The sequence below is a fragment of the Gymnogyps californianus genome, chromosome 3 (genome assembly GCF_018139145.2).
Source record: "Gymnogyps californianus isolate 813 chromosome 3, ASM1813914v2, whole genome shotgun sequence".
NCBI classification, from domain to species: domain Eukaryota; kingdom Metazoa; phylum Chordata; class Aves; order Accipitriformes; family Cathartidae; genus Gymnogyps; species Gymnogyps californianus.
The window spans coordinates 92,801,587-92,822,666 of record NC_059473.1 but is presented as its reverse complement, the minus strand read 5'-3'; the positions used below and the strand labels follow the sequence as shown (position 1 = coordinate 92,822,666).

The window sequence follows — 21,080 nt, the reverse complement described above, 5'->3', positions numbered from 1 at the left end:
AGTAATAAACAAAATCTACACCTTTTCAGTGTAACTTCTAAACACAAAAATAAATCTGAGTTTAAGCTTGCTCCCGCTTTTCCATCCTTGTACAACTCCCATACCTCAGTGGTTAAACTGGAATTTCAGCAGGACTGCAAGGGAATGTTGTCCCCTCTTGACCCTCACAACTGATCTATTATCAGGCTTCTCATCTGACTGCTGCTGCTAATGTTTGCTAAGTAACACAGACCTGCATGGGCTTCGATGCAATACTAAAAGCACCTCAGACTCACAGCACATGTGTCTTCAATGTGTTATCCAGAGCAACTGCACTCTGGATGGTCCAGAGGTTGAAAGCACCTGCATTCAGGGTCAAAATAAGCAAAAAAGAAAAGAAAAACAGAACAAAACAAAACCTTTAATAATGAAATGTGGGGCTAGATACAGCCAAAACACTGACAAGCCAACAATTTGGTACCCCCAGTCCAGTCTCTGTATTTGCTGTCTTGGTTTGGTTTTTTTTTTAGATATGGGGAGAAATATTTGGATACAGTTGGATAATCTGCATTCATCAGTAAGAGTCTCAGGGGCTCGGCACCCGGACCACAGCAGGGAAGCAGGCAGATCTGCTCCAGTTCCCTGCGGAGAGGGGGACTGTACCGCCTGCTCCTCTGTGGACAGCACTGCTGAGGTCTGTGCAGCACCTCTTTTCCCCACCGGTTATCGCGTGTCAAAACATGCAGCTCGAGTCATTCCTGAATACATGGTCTTCTGCTGCCATGAGGGTCCCAGGTGGTCCCTCTCTCTCCTTGCTATCTGTCCTCCCCACAGTATTTGCAGAACAGGTGCCCTACAGCTGTCCAGCATTCAAGACGATCACACTCCCCCTTGCAGTATATTGGATAAATAAAATAGCAGACCTCGGGTATGAATATGTGCAAACTGTTAACTGCCTCAGTTAAAAATAAACACTCCAGGACAATGCTGTTCCCTGATTTTGTACCACAAAGGAAGATGCCTGACTGGCACAGGACAGGACACTGGACTACAAAAGCTACTGATGCAACCTCGCATGCTCCTTGCTGCATCAGGGAGCTGCACCTCCTGCATCCCTCCGCAGACTGCAGCGTTAGCTGTTCACAGCCACACTGGGCAGCACTAGGGCAGCAGAGGGAGGTCTGTGGGCAGCCGCACTAGGGAGTTAGGAGTGTGAAGACTTTCAACAACCAATCTCAGCTGGCAGAGCGGACAGACACCAGAGTGGAGAAAGAGCAACTACGGGCTTAGTTTTAACCTCCTTCATGAACCGTCTGCTGGAAGCAGCCAGCAAGGAGGAAGGTGGGAGTGGACGGGCAGTAACCAGACCCTCCCTGTCCTCCTTCCTTTGGGTTTGGTGCTGAAGCGTTTCATTGCACAAGGTCTTTCTGCTTCGCCTTCCCTCCTGCAAGCTTCGGATTGATCATTAGAAGCATGACGGGATGCTGATAGCTGCTGAACCCTATCCCTCCAGAGATGTGGCTTCATTTCTTTTATTATGGTTATATTCCTGTGCTTTGTCCTACCAGTTCTGACTGCCTTGCTCAGGCTGGGGCTAATCACTCCTTCAGGTTTGGATGCAAGTTTTCCTTAAAGCAAACGTGGCCAATACCATACTTTCCCCCTGCAGCTACATGCCAGCTGCCAGAAAGTCCAGTTATTGTGTCAATGTATTTGCGAGAGACAGTTCTGGGTTACGGCACAGACACAGTTTGTAAAACAGCACATTGGGTATGTTGGGAAGAGGTGTCCAACACAGGCAGGGCTCTGGTCTGCTGCGAGTCCCTGAGTCTGCCCTGAAGGACAGGTGACAGAGGACATGGATGGCTGTATCTCCTCCTTCCAATGAGAAATGCAGAGTGGTTGAAGGGCTTCGAGTCTGTTGGTTAGCCATCAGGGTGGTTTAATATTCTCTTTAAGGCTAATCAATTCATTGAATCAACAAAGCTACACACTTTGCTTAACTACATACGTTGGTTTTCCTGTTTTATTTCTGCATATGTCAAGTTCAGTCACTGAGATGCAAAGGAGGAACCCCCCAGTGCCATTTTCACAGCATCTCTTCTCAGACCAGAGCAAGACTTCCAACATGAATTATAACTTACAGCTAGAGAATAATGTTTTCGTGTTTTTGAAAGACATTGCAATAGTTTCATACCACAAGAGCTCCAATGAGCATTACTGGATTTTAGATGGGATTTATTTTATTTGTAAATGGTAAAAAGCAGTAGCAGCAGCAAGACCTTAGCTAAAATCAAGCATTAGTTCTTGTCTACATTTGCAAAAGAAATTACAAATAGTGGTCAGTAGATATTTTCTTGCCTTCTGAAGGATCATTAACTTCATGACTACATTTGAAATACAATAAATGTATCAAACTGGGAACTGTAAAAACCCTGCTTAGCACTGATTGATAGCTGATATGAGAAGCCATTCTCCAAAGTGGCTTACAATATTTTAAGAAAATATGAAGAAGTTTCAGTTATCAGGGGAAAGATGCTCAGTGATTTCCAAAAACCCACCTCTCCCCTCAAAAAAGCATTCACTTCAGAATGTTTTAAACAGAGCATAAAAAGTGAAAAGCCCCCAAAACATTTATTGATAATTTTCCCAGTGTTTGCATTGCCCTTTCCATTTGTACTTCCATGAAGACGAGAAAACATCACAAATGCTCATGAGACCTTTTCCATCTCTAGCACAGAAATGAGCACTCACCTATGCGAGGAAACCCTGGTAAGGCAGGGCAAGCCAGAGGATGACCTGAAAGGACATGAGCTGCCCCTGCTGTTTGCGTACATGTGAATATTTTGGCACCACATTTCAGCTGCGTTGGCCTGGTTTAGCTCCCTGCTTAGCAAACAGACTAAGCCAAGCTTCCCAAGGTGTCTCCCAGTGTTTAATGAAGCACTCACAGGAGGGGCTAATGTGGAGGGCATCTGGAGAGAGGTGGAGAGCTATTTCCCCCGCTAACAAGACAGGGGCAGCAGGAGGAACAGCAGGTAGAAGGAAGAGGATAGGAAGGAGGGAAGCAGGTAGGGTCTCTGGGAGGGGTTAAAACTGAGTTCATATGCAGCCTGAAGGTCCACGGAGCTCCTCATTGCTGCTCTAGCACAAAGCCATCTCAGACGTACTGCTCCTGTAGTACCTTATTTTGCCATTTAAATTCCGAAAAATTTGTTGCGATGAGATGTAATGACTTCTGTCCTTTTTTGTGGACAGCCAGTAAGTGGGCGTTAAGAGAAGTGTGTTAAGGAGGACTTGGTCACTCTAAGGATGAGCTGACTGACAGCTGATGAAGGCTGCTTCCTCCCTGAGGGGCCAACAGCATTTCTGCCACTCACACAGCAATCCCAAGGAAGCACTGGGAAAGCAAATGCCTTCGCAAGCTCGTCTTTCCACTTCAACCCTAAAAAGTTTGCTATTGCATATGCAGAGGTAGAGAGACTGGACAACTTCCTAGTGGTAGCTAGAAAGCTGCTGCCCATTAAATGATGTGAGAGGCTGCTTGCTAGAATCCCGGGACAATGAAAACCAGCAAGAAGTGGTTTAACTTAATAAAGGAGTTCCCTCTTCATTTTTTTTTCCTGTTTAATGTACAACAGCTGATTTTGAAGATTATTTCTACAGCCACTGGGAAAACCTCCACATGTCAGGACTATTTCTGAGTGCTTCCGTGTTTGGGGCCAGGCTGAGATACCCAGAGGCTGAATTTCACTGATTCTGAGCACTTACAAGTTCAGCTAAAATCAAAGAGAGCCAAAAGGTGGTCAGGCTCTCTAGGAAGCAAAACAATCAGGCCTAACACGCAAGTCGGGCAATTCAAAATTAGGTAACGCTTTCAAATTATCAGCTTCAGTCCTTCCCTCATATCCATCTCAACTGAGAGAAGATAGATGTAAATGAGATCAGATCCCACAGCAAGAAAAAGAATAAAGCACATCTGTGTTACTTTCTCCTTTCTATCCATTAAACTTTAAAGGCAAGGAACAGAGACAAATGTTTGAATGGCCTTGCTACAGAAGTTGCTGTTCAGTTTATCACAGGGTCAACTCTGAAAACAAATAAAAACTTGTAAAAAAAAAAGTTATCCATTCTAATAACGCTAAAGACAAATTTTTGTGGCTACCTATTATACAAAGTTGAAGTTTAAAAAATTGCATATTCTTCACTGCTGAATTAACTTTTGAGAAGTGATTGTATCAAATTATATCAAAAGCAAATTAATATTCTTGCTACTTCAAAACTACATGACAGTTCCCAAATCATACTGAAAGAAAGAAAACATTTTCTTTACTTAGGAGGACACACTGCTTGTCTTCAACAACAATTTTTCCTCCTCCTTTTGTTTCTAACACTGATTTTGTAAAAATAAAATCCAGTTTGCTGAAATAGTTCATTTGTGTTGAAACTGTCTTACTTCAACAACAGTGAGTAAAGGCAGTATTTTGGAATAAGAACAATTATTAGATTCAGTGTCCCACCACCTTTCCAGCACCTTGTTCACATAAGCAAAGCACCAAAGATCTTTAAGAAGAAAACACGACCAAAACCCGTTCAGGCTATGAAACAGTATTACAACCGGACAGGCGCTTTTTTCCAGCCCCCCGAATTAAGATATCCACATTAATTTCGCAGGTCAGAGGAGGGGAAGGGGGATGAGCAGAAAGCATGCAAACAGCATCTGTGAGAAAAGGAAGCAGCAGCGCTCAGCTGAGAGATGAAATTTGCCAAACCTGTCTCCGAGCTGCGGTTATCCTTCCCTGACCCCTCGATGCGCTGTCCGGGCGAGGAAGCCCCGCAGCACAACCCCACCAGGTACACCTTTCAGGGCTCCAGCCAAACATTAACATCAGCTCCGGGTTGCTCCGGCCCCTTAGCGCAGTTCTGCCCCATGCAGCCCGGCCGGAGCCGGAGCCGGAGCCGGAGCCGGAGCCGGAGCCGCCGCGGCGGCGGCGGGAGCGGGGCTGCCCCGGGCGCACGGCGGGCATCCCGGCCCCCCCCGGACGCAGACCCCGCTCCAGCCTCCCGCCGGCGCCTACGTTTATGCCCAGTACATTCAGTTAACCAGTGAAGTGCGCATGTACAAGAACAATTAGCACTGCTCAAATTAAAAATTTAAAAAAAAAATAATAATCTGAATTATCTTACCTTATAATTAGACTTTTTTTTTTTTTAAAGCTACCAAAAAAATAATAAAACCGGAAAATTTTGCAGCACGAGTCTCCCCGCGCCGGCTCAGCCCCTCCGCCGGAGGGAAGGCGCCTTCACCTCGCTGCCGTGTCCACCGCGCACTGCAAGGTGACGGCTGCGCCCCGCCGCCGGCGCCGGGGCCGGGGCCGGGGGGTCCGGGGCGGCGGAGGGGCGGCGGGGGGGCCGGGGCGGCGGCGCAGCATTGTGCGCTCCCTCCCGGGGCAGGGGGAAGGGGTGGAGCCGCCGCCGCCGCGGCTGGAGGGGTGGAAAGGGTTTCACTGACTTGGTGGCTGGGTTCTGCCGCCGCTTCCTTTTAGCACCGCTTCCCCGGGGTTTATTATTGACAGCCCCCTCCGGGCTTACGGTTTATAGGTTAACGATTAAGAAATAATAATTTGATCGCAGAGAACCCGTGTGAATTGCTTTCGCTTAACTGAACTAGGATGCACAAAAGCGATGCTTCCCAGTCCGAGCTGCCAGTTCATTCCTCTGACTCAAGAAAAGTTCTTGTTGCTTTTCTCTTGTCTTCCTGGTGTTTGAAGTGACAGCACTACTGTTGGTAAGCACTAGCTGATCTTAAGATCAGTTGATAAAGGCATGAATACATGAAGAAAATCCCCTGTGGATTTAATATACATGCATATTTGTTTTTGAAAATTCGTGCATAGTAGCAAGGCTGAGAGTCTGCATGAGGTCTGAAAAGCACCATTCTGCTAGCTCCCTGCATTAAAGAAGTCCTAAATCAGCCCTTTTGTTCCCAAACCAACATAAAAGAATTTGGGGACTCCTGTTTGCCTAATGATTCCCTAGATTGCCCGTGGTCACCTTTTCAGTCTTTACAAGGGGAACTAGAAACCACTCTTCCCTTTCCCTTCCCTTTCCCTTTCTCCTTCTCCTTCACCTTTTTTTTGCTCTTCCTCTTCCCCTTCCTCTTTTCTTAAGAAGTTTGTAATATCCAAAACCACTGAAAGCATATCATGTCAAATATTATTATCCACAACAATGGACCAGTGTGTGTTTACATTTTTAAGAAACTATCTAATTTCGTGTTCTTTCATTATGTTTCCTTAGGACCCACACCTCATTCGGCGTACAGGCTGGACAGTGCTCATTTGAAAAGCAGGTGCTTCATGATTGATTTTACGCTCTTTATTCAAGGCCCTATTTACCACACGCTCTTCAGACTCTGCTGAAAACAGAACTGTTAATTTCTGAGTGGGAGATAGAAGCACAAAGGGGCTAGGGTTTTGGTTGGGACACCTGCTCCGGGGTACGTACGATGTGGTTTTCAGAGCGCTGCGGGGTGGATGCTGCGTGTGTTCAGACCACAGCCCCATTTGCCTCCAGCCCAGGAGTGGATGCTCCAGAGTCCTGCACGTCAGAGCCCCGATCTCCAACAAGCTCCCCAAAATGAGAATCAGTCTTAGAGTGGAAAAAAGTTGACAACCCATGTAAATTAGCTTCACATGACTTAATTAGCACCACGTAGGAAATCCGTTACACAAACTGAACAGAGGTAGAGTCACATTTTCCAGGGAAACATATACCAGCCTTAATCATTCTCTCCCTTTTTATATTCCCCTACCTCATTTACTAAATACTTTCCAAAAGATGAGGTTGGGGTCCTACAGAGAAATCGTTGCCTCCTGTGTGCAAAGCTGATGCATCTCAATATGTTTCTCTTTTTCCAGTGTCAGAGGAAAGGTTTCTGTACAAAACTTGTGTTTGATTATGCAATTACAAATGGTCACATGCATTGAGCAGACAAATGTTCTCCTTAATCTACTTACCGTGTCCTTTGCAATCCTAATAACTGTTCTGGTAGAGCTACGTATTCTTTAAAAAGAGGAGATTGCACGCACAATGGCAAACACTAAAATAGATATCCACCATCGAAATTTAATGATGTGGTATTATATTGGCACTTAGGGAGATTGTCAGAAGAGTTTAGATCCTTTAGATTGCCTGCATAAGAGTCTGCACTCTAAGTTAACAAAATAATTGATAGCAATAGCAGGTTGTCAGCCTCAAGGCAGTTTGATACTAGAAAGGCATAGAGCACTTTGCAAGCAAGTTTCAAAACTATCTGCTGACAGACAGATTTGACTGTGATCAGCAGCCGAGAGCAAGGCTCTGCCCCGCCGGCGCTGCTGGCTCTGCAGGAGGATATCTGGTCACACACCCCGTCCCGGCTGGCTCTGGGCTCTGAGCTCGTTGCACAGCTCGTTCCAGTCCTGCTGCACCCACCGTTCAGTCCCAGGCTCCTCCTCACCTCTGCACTCTAACCCCCACCTCTCCCAAATCCACAGCCCTCCTAGATGTCCCCTCATATCTGCTCTGGCTCTTCTTTCATCTGTGATGCCACACTTGGGCCAGGCTGGAACTGCAAGCGAGACCTCTTCCCTCATGTGTGTTTTCATGGTTTCAGCTCAGAGCAGAAATTTCAGAGATGTCAAGAGGATCCTAATATTTATATTAGGAAAGCAGCTGTGAGTTTATAGCAGTCAGCTTTGTACAGATGTGACATGAAGAAGGGAGGGGACACTGGGGTCCAGGCCAGAAGGGATCACCCATCTCATGAAGTCCAACCATTCACAATCACAGCAGCCGTGCAGTGGACTCCTGCCCACACCAGAGACCTCAAGGGATTACCTCTACCCATCACAAATTTGGCAGCAAAAAACGAGCAGCCAGAACTATGCTGGGCCACGAGAAGACCAGAGGGCGACTGAGGGCATTGCCAGTGTCCCTACCTGGCAAGGGATGAGTTCAAGGGAATGCCCAGAGGATGCCACAGAACCTGCCCCAGTCTGGGTCACCCCCTCTCGCCCTGGTGCAAGCAGAGTCATCAGGAAACCCGTGGTGTCCTCCAGAGGGTGCCGCATCATAAAACAACAGAATGGTTGAGGTTGGAAAGGACCTTGGAGATGTCTAGCCCATACCCCTGCAGGTCCAGTTAGAGCAGGTTGCACAGGGCCTGCTCTACTTAAGTCTTGGACACCTCCAAGGACGGAGACATCACAGCCTCTCTGGGCAACCTGTTGCAGGGCCTGACCAACCTCATCATGAAAAAAATCTAAATTAGGCTGGATCACTAAGACAAGGTGACATATAGTTGCCTCATGATAGTCGTCAGCAGCACCTGTGACCACCAGTGATCCCCAGAGGGGACTTATCCCAGACTGCCAGCTCCCTCAGCTTACTCTGCAACTTAGAAATAAAAGCACAGGGAACATGATGTAGAGTCACTGAAGTTGTCTGGATGTGAGCCAGCAGACAACTGGTTGCAAGACTTGTTAGAGAAAGTGCAGCGTGGTAGTGGTGAGCCTACACACCCTGCACTAGCTGAGATATGTCTGTACCACCACCAGACTTCATAATTAAAGTATTCTCCATCACCAGTCCAACTACTCCAGGTACCCACCACTACGGCAGTACCAGAGCTATAGAGGACATCACATAGGATGTCACAGCTAAGGTCAAACAGGCCTTTAACCTTCACAACTTTTACTGCATAGGAATCAAATTATGTGTATATATAAAACTATAACGGTACTCCATATGTTGTTATTTCTCAAGAGTACCTTCACTTTTAAGTCACATCAAAGGCTGGGAAAATCTAACTTGCTCCCCAGAATTTCATTAATCTTTTTGTTTATGCTTTCATTGGGATGAAGTAGTCCAAGAAACACATTCCTGAGTAAAGCAGCACTTGCAACGTTGTGAGACCAGATAAGAAAAACACCAAGAAATAAAAGCAGGGGAGGGAATAGATAGAAATCCCAAATTCCACCTCACCTCTGAAAGTCAGAACTTGCACTGTGCATCTGGCACAGTTGTCTGCTATAGAGGAGAGTAGCTGGGAAGCAAAAGATAGAATTGGTTTAACTATTTAATGATGTGCTAATAGATGACACATTTCTCTGATAAGTTGCTCTCTTTAAAAATTCACTAAACTCTGCACAGCAATGGATTCCTCTTGTGGATCTTAGAGAGTTGTAACAAATGATTGCCTGATTATAAAATCCTCTGTAAACAGGGCTTTGTAACCTTTCCAGCAGACCGCTCTGCTCTCTGTTGGCTCTTTATCTTCAGCGCAGAAACATATGTAACATTTATAGTGAAGGCAGCGCTTGCAACTCCCTCCAAGTTCTCTAACACGTTACGAAAAGCCCAAATATTTCTGTTTGTGCAAAGCAAAACTTTTCCTAAATTTGTGTTTACTTACATACATGAAAAAGTACACTCTGTTACTTAGCAAATGATTTTTTTGTTCATAAAACCTTCAAAGCAGTGAAAATCTTCCATCATTATTTTAGGGGTTTTTTTCCTTCTTTTCGTAAGTCAAACTCATTTGGTAAGTCGGACCTGTCCTCCACTTTCTACTTAGCCGGTTGCCTACTCTGAGCATAACAGGTATTAATGAATTCAGTGGCATCTTGATAGAACATGAAAACTTTGAATATTGAGGGAGGGGAGAGGCTAATTTTAATTTGCTGCTGAAGATGTAGTGAACAAGGTGATCCATTGGGCCTTTTGGAGACAAATAAATAATGAAGATAAATACAGTAAATTCTTGAAACATGACTTTGTAGGAAAAGCCTGAGAAAAAGACTTCAAGTTGGACTCTGTGCTGTTATATCTCAGGCTAATACATTTTATATGGCATACGTCATGCACACTAAAAAACTTCATTTGGTGAGCTGCACTGACAACTGGCTTTGTTCACCTTTGTTCTTATTTAAAACAGGTTGTTCCATGCAGCTGTTAAAGAAACTGTACGCGCACACACACATGCACACACATTTGCACACAGGCTTTTTTATTACTCCTCAGATCTTTCTAAATAAGTCATGCTGCCTAGATTTTAAATTCTTTTTCTCTTTGCAGTGTGAAAATTGCCCTACGTTAGGATCTGCTGCCGTTTATGGAAGCATGATTCAAAAGTTTAACAAAAGCATTTCTGGCTTTGTTTTCCTTTTCCACTTTTTTTTTCCCTTCTGGTTTTCTGCTTTCTTAACACTTGTGTGTACCCTTTTGATATCTGGGAAAGCTCAGTATCTCAAATACTGGTGGGACTCCCTGAAGTAGCAGTGGTTATGGCTGAGGTAGGACCCATCTACATCAAGGATGCTGTTTTATAGTATGATTTGATCATTATTTTGTGAATAAGCACCAACAGTGTCATAGAAGCAGGCTGTGGCCCTTTGACCAAAGCATCTCTGGAGTCAGGGGAAGAGGTGTCCAGGACCTCAGAGAAGTGCACATGGCACGATGGTTCCTTGCTGCCACCTGTGGACCTGCCATTTTTAGCATTGGCTGCTTCACATATCCATGCTTTATCAGAGCACCCCGCTAATGCCGTCTTTACCTGCTCTGATCTCCACCTTTGTTTTTCTAAATTACTCACTTTTGATGTGCTAGGTGTTCATGTGGAAAAATGACACGGAGGAGCGAGCTTGAGGCTTTGAGAGCAGGGAGAGCCATGCCTGTTCTCAGCTTACCAGGAGAGACTTAGTCTTTTGGCAGTGTCTTGGCCTCTTTTGCTCAAGCTGGGTCTGGGACGTGAATGAAGCCTGACTGATTTTCACCTGTGTGTTGCTTTTGTTCTATTGGCAGCTGGCTCTCTGTTGTTGCCCGTCCTGCTGCCTGCCCCTCACCTGGCTTCTCGGAGTGTGGGTTTATAGAACAGAAATACTCCATCTAGAGATAAGGGTCACATTTTTAAGCGTGACAATAAGTAACTCGTAAAGAACAGTGGTGAATATTCCCTTACTGGAAACTGAAAATCAAGGCAGAATTGCTTTTTTCCCTGAAGTGTATCATCTGTTGGTGCAAACAAGTTCTGGGAAGTCCCAGTGCCTGTGCTATACTGCATCAAGCAACATCATCAATATGAAGCCTTCTGCTTCATTTTTGCGGTATTTTTCTTTATATGTCTTCTTCTGCTTCCAGCTCGGTCTCTGTTCCATCTTCATCTCTTCACCATCTTTCTTCCCTCTGTCATCCACCTGGAAGGCTTTACAGCGCTCTACTTTCGCCAACAGCTCGTTCCCCTCACCGCACCCTCTGTTCTCATTAATCTCTTAATTCAGATTCACTTCCCATATTTTTTGTCTTGTGGCTGCCATCCCCTGCCCTAAACCTGCCTCTTTGCTGTTCCTCGTCCTTTACCTTCCAGTTCCATCAGTTCAGTTCTTGCCCCGTTGCTCTAAAACTCCTGCTGACCTTTTCTGGACTTGCTTTTCTTTTGTGCTTCTTCTCACTGACCCCTCCTCAAAGCAAGGTGATCCAGTGACTGACTGGGTCTGAAAGGCATCTGAGTCCTACACCTAAAACTGAAGGTTGTCCACCTCACTGCTTCCCATTTGATACACCACTGAAATAATGTATTTGATAGAATGAATAAAACAAGTGGGCAGGAAAAAGGAGAGAAAACAGGCTCCAAAGAATTGCTGCTTTGTTTTAGCATCAAGCAACCCAAGTGAGGGTGTCTGGAGTCACCGTGACAGGGTCTCAAACATGGGAAAGTGTTAAAAAAGAAAGAGTGAAGAGATTTAAAATCTGGATTTAGGAAGTAGCATCATTCATATAATTGCATGCACTGGGCTAGTCAAGCATGGAAAAGCTCACACAGCTGTGCAACAGCAATGCAGCTTGAGAGCAAGAGTCTGCTCAAGTGGAGTCAATATAAAAACTCCATCTCCCTCAATGCAGGGTCTCAGATTTTCTTAGAAATACAGGCTATGTGTGCACTGGTTTATATCATATTTGGCTACCTCAGTCACAGCTTGACATAAGGATAAAACAATGCACACCTATAAAAGCGGAGAAAAACAAATAATCTCATGAAGATTCCTTCTTGATTTTTAAACATGACTTCCTGTGAGCACCATATTCAGTGATTTAGCAAAAAATGAATCCTCAGTAAAATTTTCAAATGCTGTAAAAGAACAGTCAGTGCCTGCTTTTATGAACTAAAGAGAGCGATAGATTTTAACATCATCACTGAGTAATCCTGGCTGTCACACCACATCCTAATATGCTGTGTCCCAACTGTCAGTCTGAAAGGCTACGAAGGTATTTCTGTTAATTTTCATGCCAGGATCCTCAGCTCTTCCCCTGAACACAAAGGAGCACACACCTGCCCACCACGTCCATCTCAGAACCCCACCTTTGCTAGGGCTTTTTGCCCCTGTATTCTGGAGGTGCAGCATAAATGGACACCTCCTCCTCCCCCCTCCAAAAACCCCCAAACCCACCACAACCCTGAAAAAAAAAACCCGAACAAAAAACCCCTACACCTACACAAAGCTTTTCTACTACCACATAACTAATTGCTACAGCTCATGCAGTTCTTAGGTTTGCTGCTTGCGTTAGAAGATTTGTGTCTATTGAGAGGCAATTATAGAAGAGACTGTCCCCACTGTACACCCCACAGCACTCACCCAGGGGCTAGATTCTGCCGAGATTTGAGCCTGCTATTTTAACCTCCTACTTGTAGTTCCTTAGAGCAGGATCCAAAAAAGACTCACATAGATTTCTGGAATGCAATTAATGAAGAATTTAAAGAGGGAAAGATAAAAAAAAACAACAAAAAAACTCACACATATAAATCTGAGTGTTCATAGGCACCTGATTTTTGGGCAGATCTGTATCTTGGTCACCCAAACTTGCTGTTGCACATCCTTGGAAGTCCCATCATCTTGCCTGAGCTGAACATCATTTTCCACCTGAGGTTATTTGGGCCTCATGAAATACATGTCTTTACACACAGAACGGCGAGGGGCTTGTTCTGAGGACCAGGGAGACACGGGCTGACCACAGCCATTGCACAAGGACGGGAGCCATAGGTGCTTCCTTTTGAAGGAAGACTTGCAAGGGGGCTGCCTCTTGCACCGGCGCCTGTGAGCTGCATTACTTGCCCAGGGAGTGGCATACCTGGTTTTATTTCTCTCCTCAGTCTGAAATAATTTCAGCTTGCACTACCCCTTTCCAAGATGATGTCCTGACCACCAGCCTGTTGAGTGTTTGGACGGCGAAAGGAAAGGACAGGGAAAACTCATGTACCCAGATGGAGAGCAAGCAAGGAGAAACCGGGCCAGTTTGATACAATAAGTGTGAATTAGAAGGTGCTCTTCTTGCCTCTGCGTGCCTTAAAATTTCATTCTACCATGTCTGTGTTGCCCTCTGAATAACTGCAGGGCTTATGTATCTTGGCCCTGTTGTTTTCTAATCAGGTATTTGGTTGTCAGCTGTTGACTTCCACTGAGCATCCTCGCTTACAAATCACTATTATTTTTAAAAATGTTATAGTGACATAAGTGGAAATAATGCCTCACACACAAAGAGAGGCAAAATCTCTTTGGAAAAGCTTACAGCCTCCTTGGTGGAATCAATAGGCAATACTGACCAAAAATAATCCAAAATACAAAGGCGTTATTTGGCTGTAGAAATTATGTAAAAATAATATAGTAATAAATTATTATTATCATAAACAGAAGTGCATATAGAAGTTATATAAAAATATAATCATAGAGGAAATAAATACTGTTGATAAGTCATTTTGCTGGAGAGCAAACTCTTATCCAGGAGCTATAACTCCACTCAAGAAACTGCTGTATGTAATGCATTTATATATGCATATATATACTTCTACAGATACCTACACACATACACACACACACACACTATTTTAACATTTTCAGAGTTGCTACCCTGATTCTCATTAATCCCATTAATCAAGAAGAGCTCTACTGAGTTCAAAGAAATTGCAACAATGTCAGCTTTGTGCTCATAAAATCCAGCGTCAGGCTGGCATTTTTACAGATCAGTTATTTCCTAAGACCTGAAGAAGCTGGCTGTAGAGAGCTCAGTGTGCTAATGATGGGCACAAAGCAGTAGTGCTTGCCACCGAAAGCAAGTTGGACCAACAGCGCTTGGTCTGTCAGGTAAGGACATGAGCCAGTCAAACCAGGACACACTCTTCTCCGTCGTAGGATTAGCAGTGCCCACAAAGCGTGAGCTGTGCAACAACAACTGCAAGCGGCAATGCCCTATCCTCCACACCGCCCGCCTGCCTTTCACCAGTATGGACACTGTTTTGCCCCTAGTGTTTTTGGAAACCAGGGTTGTATCTCAGCCAGTAATGTGCAAAATGAAAAAATGTTGAAAGCTATGCATCATTTTAAAACAAATTAAGTCATCTAGGAAAAGCCTGATATTTAAATGATGAAAGAGAATACGTCTATCCCTTTCCAGTTCCTCTGAAAATAAACATTTTAAACGGAACTGTACAGAAACTTTCATCCTGTGATATATATGCTTGTCACCAAGAGATACTTTTTCACCTCTGACATAATTGCTATCATCAGAAAAGCATTGCTGTCACTCTGCTATAATTTAGCCTCATTTTCTGCTCATTTCTTTATCTTTTCTTATTAGGGCATTACATATGCAGCTATGTTACTATTAATCATTTCCTAACATAAGCAACTGGATAAGAGAGCTGTGTGAGTAATTGATTTTTCAGTTTCAGAGCTGAACCAAAAAATCAATAAGTAATTATCAAAGAAAAAAAAAAGCTTTATTTTTCTCTCTCATTCAAGTGAAAAAAAAGTTTCATGTGGATTTCAGTGAAACATTTGTTCATCTTGAATAAGTAATTTAATTTCCATCTTTGTCATTTTAAGAAAAGCAGCAGATAGAGAGGACCATATCTTAGCACCATTCACCAAATCAACAAGTGAAAAATCCTCGCTTTTTGGATGATGCTGGCCCAGTGAATTCCTGTGTCTGGGGGAATTTGGATACCCAGGCACTGACCTACAAGAAGATTTTCACCCCTTTGGTGAAAAGAACTCAAAAAATATGTAAGTGACTTGTAAAAGTGGAACAATTTTACCTGGGAAGAGTGGGAACAGACACCCCAAGAGACCCAATGGGATGACCAGGAAGGCCTCCTCAGAGAGGTGGGTTCAGATCCCAACAAGTTGATGGGAGGATTGAAAGTCTCCCACAGTCCAGGTGAACGGCATAATCACAGGGTTATTTGATACTATTTTTTGACTAGCTGGTCTTGTGAATTAAGCCGCCAGATTTTCTTTGATGACATTTATGATAATTAGCTTACACCCAAAATGGCATTTTTAATGAGTTTTTAAAAACTAGTCAAAACATTAACTATGGCAACACAATATTATAATCACAGGCGCTTTACAAATATGTGCTGAATTATACATTTTGCGTTCTGCATTTCTTCCCCCTCACATTTGCACAAACTTTGGCAAATTTCACAAGAACGTTTGATTTGGATTTTTGCACCCCTTGGGTTTTTTCTTCTGCTTTAAGATTTTTCCACATATAAGCCTTAAAAAAGAAGTGAAAACTGACATGATGCAAATATAAAACTCATTATTGGTATTCTCCACTGCTGGTGGAGATACTGCAGGAATGAGAAGGGATGCGCAACTTAGCACCCTTTTTGGGAAAGAAGATGGAAAAAGCATTACATCTGTTCAGTGTTAGGAAGGCTTCTATATAGGCTCACTGAGTCAGAATAACCCCCCAAGTCAGATGACATCTTGAGGTTCTTCACGCAACTTAGTGGAAGTTATCTGACCATGTAGAACAGGTCTTGAATATTTGTAGGGCATTAAACAAAATAGTAAGTCATATACTTAGCTAATCAGTCTGTACATCTCTGCACAGGTAAACTTCCATTTAAATGTAAAGCAAATATCCAACATGTTCAAGCTTGAGTGCCTATTAGCATATATTTATACTTGTAAATAAGTGATATCTATCTAAATTTTTTAGAAATTCACTGAAACCTGGCACTTCAACTGAAACCTGTTTCTAATCTGTCTGAATGAGGAAGCAATTTTCCCTACATGACCCTGATTCAGTTCTTGTTTTCTTTGCCTAAAAAAATGACAACTTAAAAAGATGGCCTCAGTAGAGCTGTGAACTGATATTTATTTCAGTAGTATAATAACTCTGAAACATGCCAAAGACCCCTTAAATGTTAAAATTGTTACCTATTGCACCCTGGACAGAGTTTGGGTTCGTGAGTAGATTTTGAATGAAGTAATTTTTTCCCTCAGTCTGACCCTGGGAGCATTTGAATTGATGATTTTAGCAAGCAAACTTGCTAGGAATAATGAACTACATGTAGTTTTGTATAATAATTCTCTCTCAAGGGCTGTGAAGCTGATGCCTACTTAGAAATAATTTTGGAAGAATAGCTGAAACAACACATGATGCCATTTTATATAATCCCAGAAGTGACTGAAAGACTGGACAGTTTTGAGGACTATCCAAGTGTGAAGAGATGGATTTGGATTAGTCCCAGCTCATGGCAAGCCTCACATTGTGTAAGACTCGCAATACTTTCATATTGTTTCTCCACAGTCCGATGTGGCTGTTTGTTCTCTCATTTTTAAATTACCTTTGGAGCCGTTTTGTTGGAACTTGCGACCAGATTCATTAGTTAAAACATAAACTTCGAGCAGTCGTTGCCTTGCAATCAGCTAGAGCTGTAAAACAGGACCTGCAAAATGGATGACCTTCAGATTTACTTAACTGTGCAGAAATGGTATTTGTCATTGCCAAGTTTTTTCATTTATTTCTTTTAATAGATGACTACAGAATTTGTGATCTGTGATCCTGTGGATTTATTACATTGACAGAAAATAGCCAGTGTTTCCAAACCATACAGATAGCATGTCAACCTAAAAGAAATGAATAAAAACTGTACTGTTGCCCTTGTCTTCTACATTATAAGATTAAAAGTTTAGAGATGCACATACTGAAATGTAGACAGAGTGATTCAGTGCTCTACTACGGCCAGTAATGTGCGGTAAGATGAGTAACTACTGTAGGCAATGGTGAATTCCCACAGTCCCATCGGGCTGCCTTTTCCTTTTTTTTGGGTCACAATTTGGAAACCAGGACACGGAAACAATCACCATATGAGAAAAGAGCCAGAGTACAAATATGGCTAAGAACTCTTGGAGAAAAAAAATAGCAAAAATCTTTCTGTAACTTAATTTCCAGACTTTAAAGGAATCACCAACAGATTACACAGTTACAGGCCAAAATCTGTGCTGTATGTTTGCACCATACACCTCACCCCAATATCTCTGTATGAGGGCTATTCTTACCACAGAATTTGGCCTTAAACTGGTAAATCGCAGAGATTTATTAGCCCTGAACACTTCATACTTTTGGCTTGATTGTTCTCTAAACAAGTAATTGACTGATGGATACTCTGCCCCACTGTCTTCCTGCCAGCCTCTTTATTTTACAATCTCCATAAAAATCACGAGAAAACGCAAACTGGAAAGGTAACACACACAAAATCTCCAAGCTATGTCACACTCCAGCCTTTACGCTTGCTTGGGTCCATGAAATAAAGGGAAACAAAAAGGCAAGCACTTCCCAATGAAAGGCTTGGTGCTGCCGTCTCGTGGGAAAAGGGAGAAGGGGAGCTTTGGTAATAAAAGCAGAAATGCAAAAAGGGGAAAAAAAAGATTTTAAAAACTTGCTAACATCAACACTCCCATTTTCGTTTCAAGACGGCTGTGTGCTTTATTGCTCACAGATCAGTTTCCTTTGCAGGTGATGTGGGCCCAGAATTACATCACCAGCAGAGCAGCCAAGAGCATCTCGGTGCCAGGATGACCGAAGCCGAGAGGAATGTATTATCACAGACCTCCGAGGGACTTGCCAGTGCATTCCTTGCTGGGGGTGCTGCGATGGGGGAGGCAGAGAGGAGACAATTTTACGCGAAGACTGAAAGGAAACTTTGTGGAGGAAAGATCTGGGGTCACAGTCCTGCTGTCTCCTCTAAGCAGATCTAATTATGGCCATGCACTTCAAAAAGAGAGTTTAACTAAAACCAGATTTAGCAGGGCACTGCTTAGGAAGTACAGACTGAATCCTCGGCCTTGCCTTTGAGGAAAATGCAAAATGCTTCAGTGCACTGGGAACACCGTCGCTGTGGTTGTAAAGAATAAATTGAAGCTGCAGCAAGGAAAGCAAGAGCCAATTTAAAATCCTCATCACTTCAATGAAGTCTTACAATAAAATGTGACTAAACATAATATCGATGCTTTCAGACAGACAGTACTTACGTTAGATACTGGGTGTATGTTTACTGACACGTTGTGTGGTGGGGTAAAAGAGTCTCAGCAGTCTCAGGGATCTTGCTGGAAATGATCAAATTACTCACAAAGCAGTTGCACAGATCTCCTTTAACCAGCTCCAACAAAGCCTTTCTGCCACATCGCACCCTCTATTCGGCAAACCACGTCCCATGCATATGAAAGAAACTCCCTCCTCCCCCCATTTTTGAAGGCTTTCAGACTATTTCTGCCATCCATCCTGCAGGACTGGCTCAGTGGTCCTCACCACAAGCCTGTTTCTGAACGATTAAAATCAATGGGAGCTTTCCAGTGCTTTTAATAGCAGCAAAATGTGCTGTCAACAAACGGGATTAAAAGAAGAGTACAAGACAAATTGTTCAGAGATTAGCACCTCTAAAAATGTCAGGATTTTAAACCTCATCTCCTAGGTCGATCAAGAGGTCGAAGCAATACTGAGGTTACCCAGAGCTCTCCCTTTTCCACCAGAAGAAAAAGCCCAGCTGATCAAATCAAAAAGTTTATAATTGATCCTAAAGATTTCTCCTCCCACGCCCCACGCCCAGTTCCCTAAAGGGGAATGCAAGAGCACTGGGACTAGGAAGAACAGAGAACAACCAAGTGCCACTTCACGTTAAGCCTGCTTTACACAAGAGCTTTTTGGGGTAGGAAAGTGCCAATAGCTTGTTTAGCTGCAGTCAGCTCAGCCGGTGCCCGAGCTCACGCTGCCAGCTCACTCCCTAAAGCGTGGCTGAAGATCAGGAGGGTGCCTGTGCTGGGAGGACTAATTTTATGGAATCGTAGAATGGTTTGGGTTGGAAGGGACCTTAAAGATCATCTAGTTCCAACCCCCCTGCCATGGGCAGGGACACCTTCCACTAGACCAGGTTGCTCAAAGCCCCATCCAGCCTGGCCTTGAACACTTCCAGGGAGGGGGCATCCACAACCTCTCTGGGCAACCTGTTCCAGTGCCTCACCACCCTCACAGGGAAGAACTTCTTCCTTACAACTAATCTAAATCTACCCTCTTTCAGTTTAAAGCCATTACTCCTTGTCCTATCACTACATGCCCTTGTAAAAAGTCCCTCTCCAGCTTTCTTGTAGGCCCCCTTTAGCTACTGAAAGGTGGCTATAAGGTCTTCCTGGAGCCTTCTCTTCTCCAGGCTGAACAACCCTAACTCTCTCAGCCTGTCTTCATAGGAGAGGTGCTCCAGCCCTCTGATCATGTTTGTGGTCCTCCTCTGGACTCGCTCCAACAAGTCCATGTCCTTCTTATGTTGGGGGCCCCAGAGCTGAACACAGTACTCCTATCATTGCAGCTGCTGCTGCATGGTCTCCTGCTCTTCAGGTGTCCACTGCAAGCCATCTTGTCAGTGCAGCTCCAGTCAGACCCCTCATTCTCCACCTGCCAGACCAGAGACTTCTTACCCCACCATCTGCCACCAAAGGTCTCTGAGGGGGCCTGGGGGCCTCCAGCTCTTCTCCTTATTCCTCAGCCTCGTCAGGAGGCTCCAGGAGGATGGCTGCTTTTGCACTCCCGGGGATAGGAGATGCTCAAGGACAACTTGATGTTAGTTACAGGAAGAGCAGCTGAGGTGGGCAAGCATGGAAAAGGAGAATTTTGGTCGAATGGTAAAAATAGAAAATACTGTCCCTAACTTTCAAAACATTCCCATCTTTAGGTATGATTATAGCGTACTATAGGGAAATTTGCAAAACACTTCAGCCACCATGTCTGTAGAAGCATCTTCCACTAAAAGTACCAGATTTCTTTCATCTCCGTCTGGCAAACAGTTGTCACTACTCTTTTCCTGTAACATGCCAACCTTTTCCACAACCTTTCTACAGCTTAGTTGCACTTGGTGTTGCGGAGCCAACACCAACAGTCAGGCCCTCCAGCTTTCTCTGTTTACCCCTCCTAGCTGTCTACATTTTGAATATCCCTGTGTACAATTTTCTCTTTTTTATACTTTTCTTGCATAATTATTCTTGACAAATCATGTTTTCCTGTTCCTTCCTTCCTGTGCAAGGCTGACTTAATAATTAGTCCCTCATAGGGACTGTTTGCTTTCGTATCGTGTTGTTGTGGATGGATTAGAAATAATGCATGAAAGTGTATGTAAAAAAATATTCCAAAGTAAATACACTAAGAGAGTGCTAGAAATGCATTAGAACCAAAGCATATTTCTGCTCTTAAAGAATTTCCCTTTTTATCTTGTTCAAACTTTCACCGGACAGCAAAAGCAGATGTGGCCTCTAGAAGTTGGTGTGGACAACAATGGTTAGGAAAGGCTGGTGAAATACTGTGAGGAAAGAAATTACTTAAATTGCTTAGATCCAGGACAGAAATTATTACTGCTCTCATTGTACCAGACTGCTGTGAGATGGCCATCCCGCAGGACTGTTCTTCCTCCAGCTCACCCTGTCTCATTAACGTTATAACTGCGAGTGCAGCAGAGTGGCTGACGGGCAAAGTTCACCTCCATGTCCCTTTCCTTTTTCATGGAGACTACAAGTCTGTTCAGCTCTTAATAAAATAACCCTCAGGCCTCAAAACACCACAGTAAAATAAATTATATATATAGTGGTACTTATAAAACAAGAAAGCCTATGCAGGACCCTGAGAAATGCCTTTGGGCAGGTCAGTTCTCTGTCCCAATATGCAGATTAAGTGAGTATGGGATTTTTTTGTATGTTTTAACCTATTGCAACTTAACCTTTCCACTA

General features: G+C 43.7%; 1 protein-coding gene across 2 annotated transcripts in view; it reads right to left on the bottom strand.

Moving 5' to 3' along the window:
- The window catches only part of FILIP1 (filamin A interacting protein 1), a 110,646-nt gene that overhangs the window by 21,687 nt on the left and 67,879 nt on the right, over nt 1-21,080 (bottom strand). Inside the window, exon 1 of one of the 2 annotated variants that reach the window (XM_050892998.1) lies at nt 5,167-5,266. The exons of the other annotated variant lie outside the window; for it this stretch is intronic. The gene's annotated coding sequence lies outside the window, so the exon portion shown is untranslated. Of the gene's footprint in view, nt 1-5,166; nt 5,267-21,080 lie in introns of those variants that run through there. 2 annotated transcript variants of the gene reach the window in all.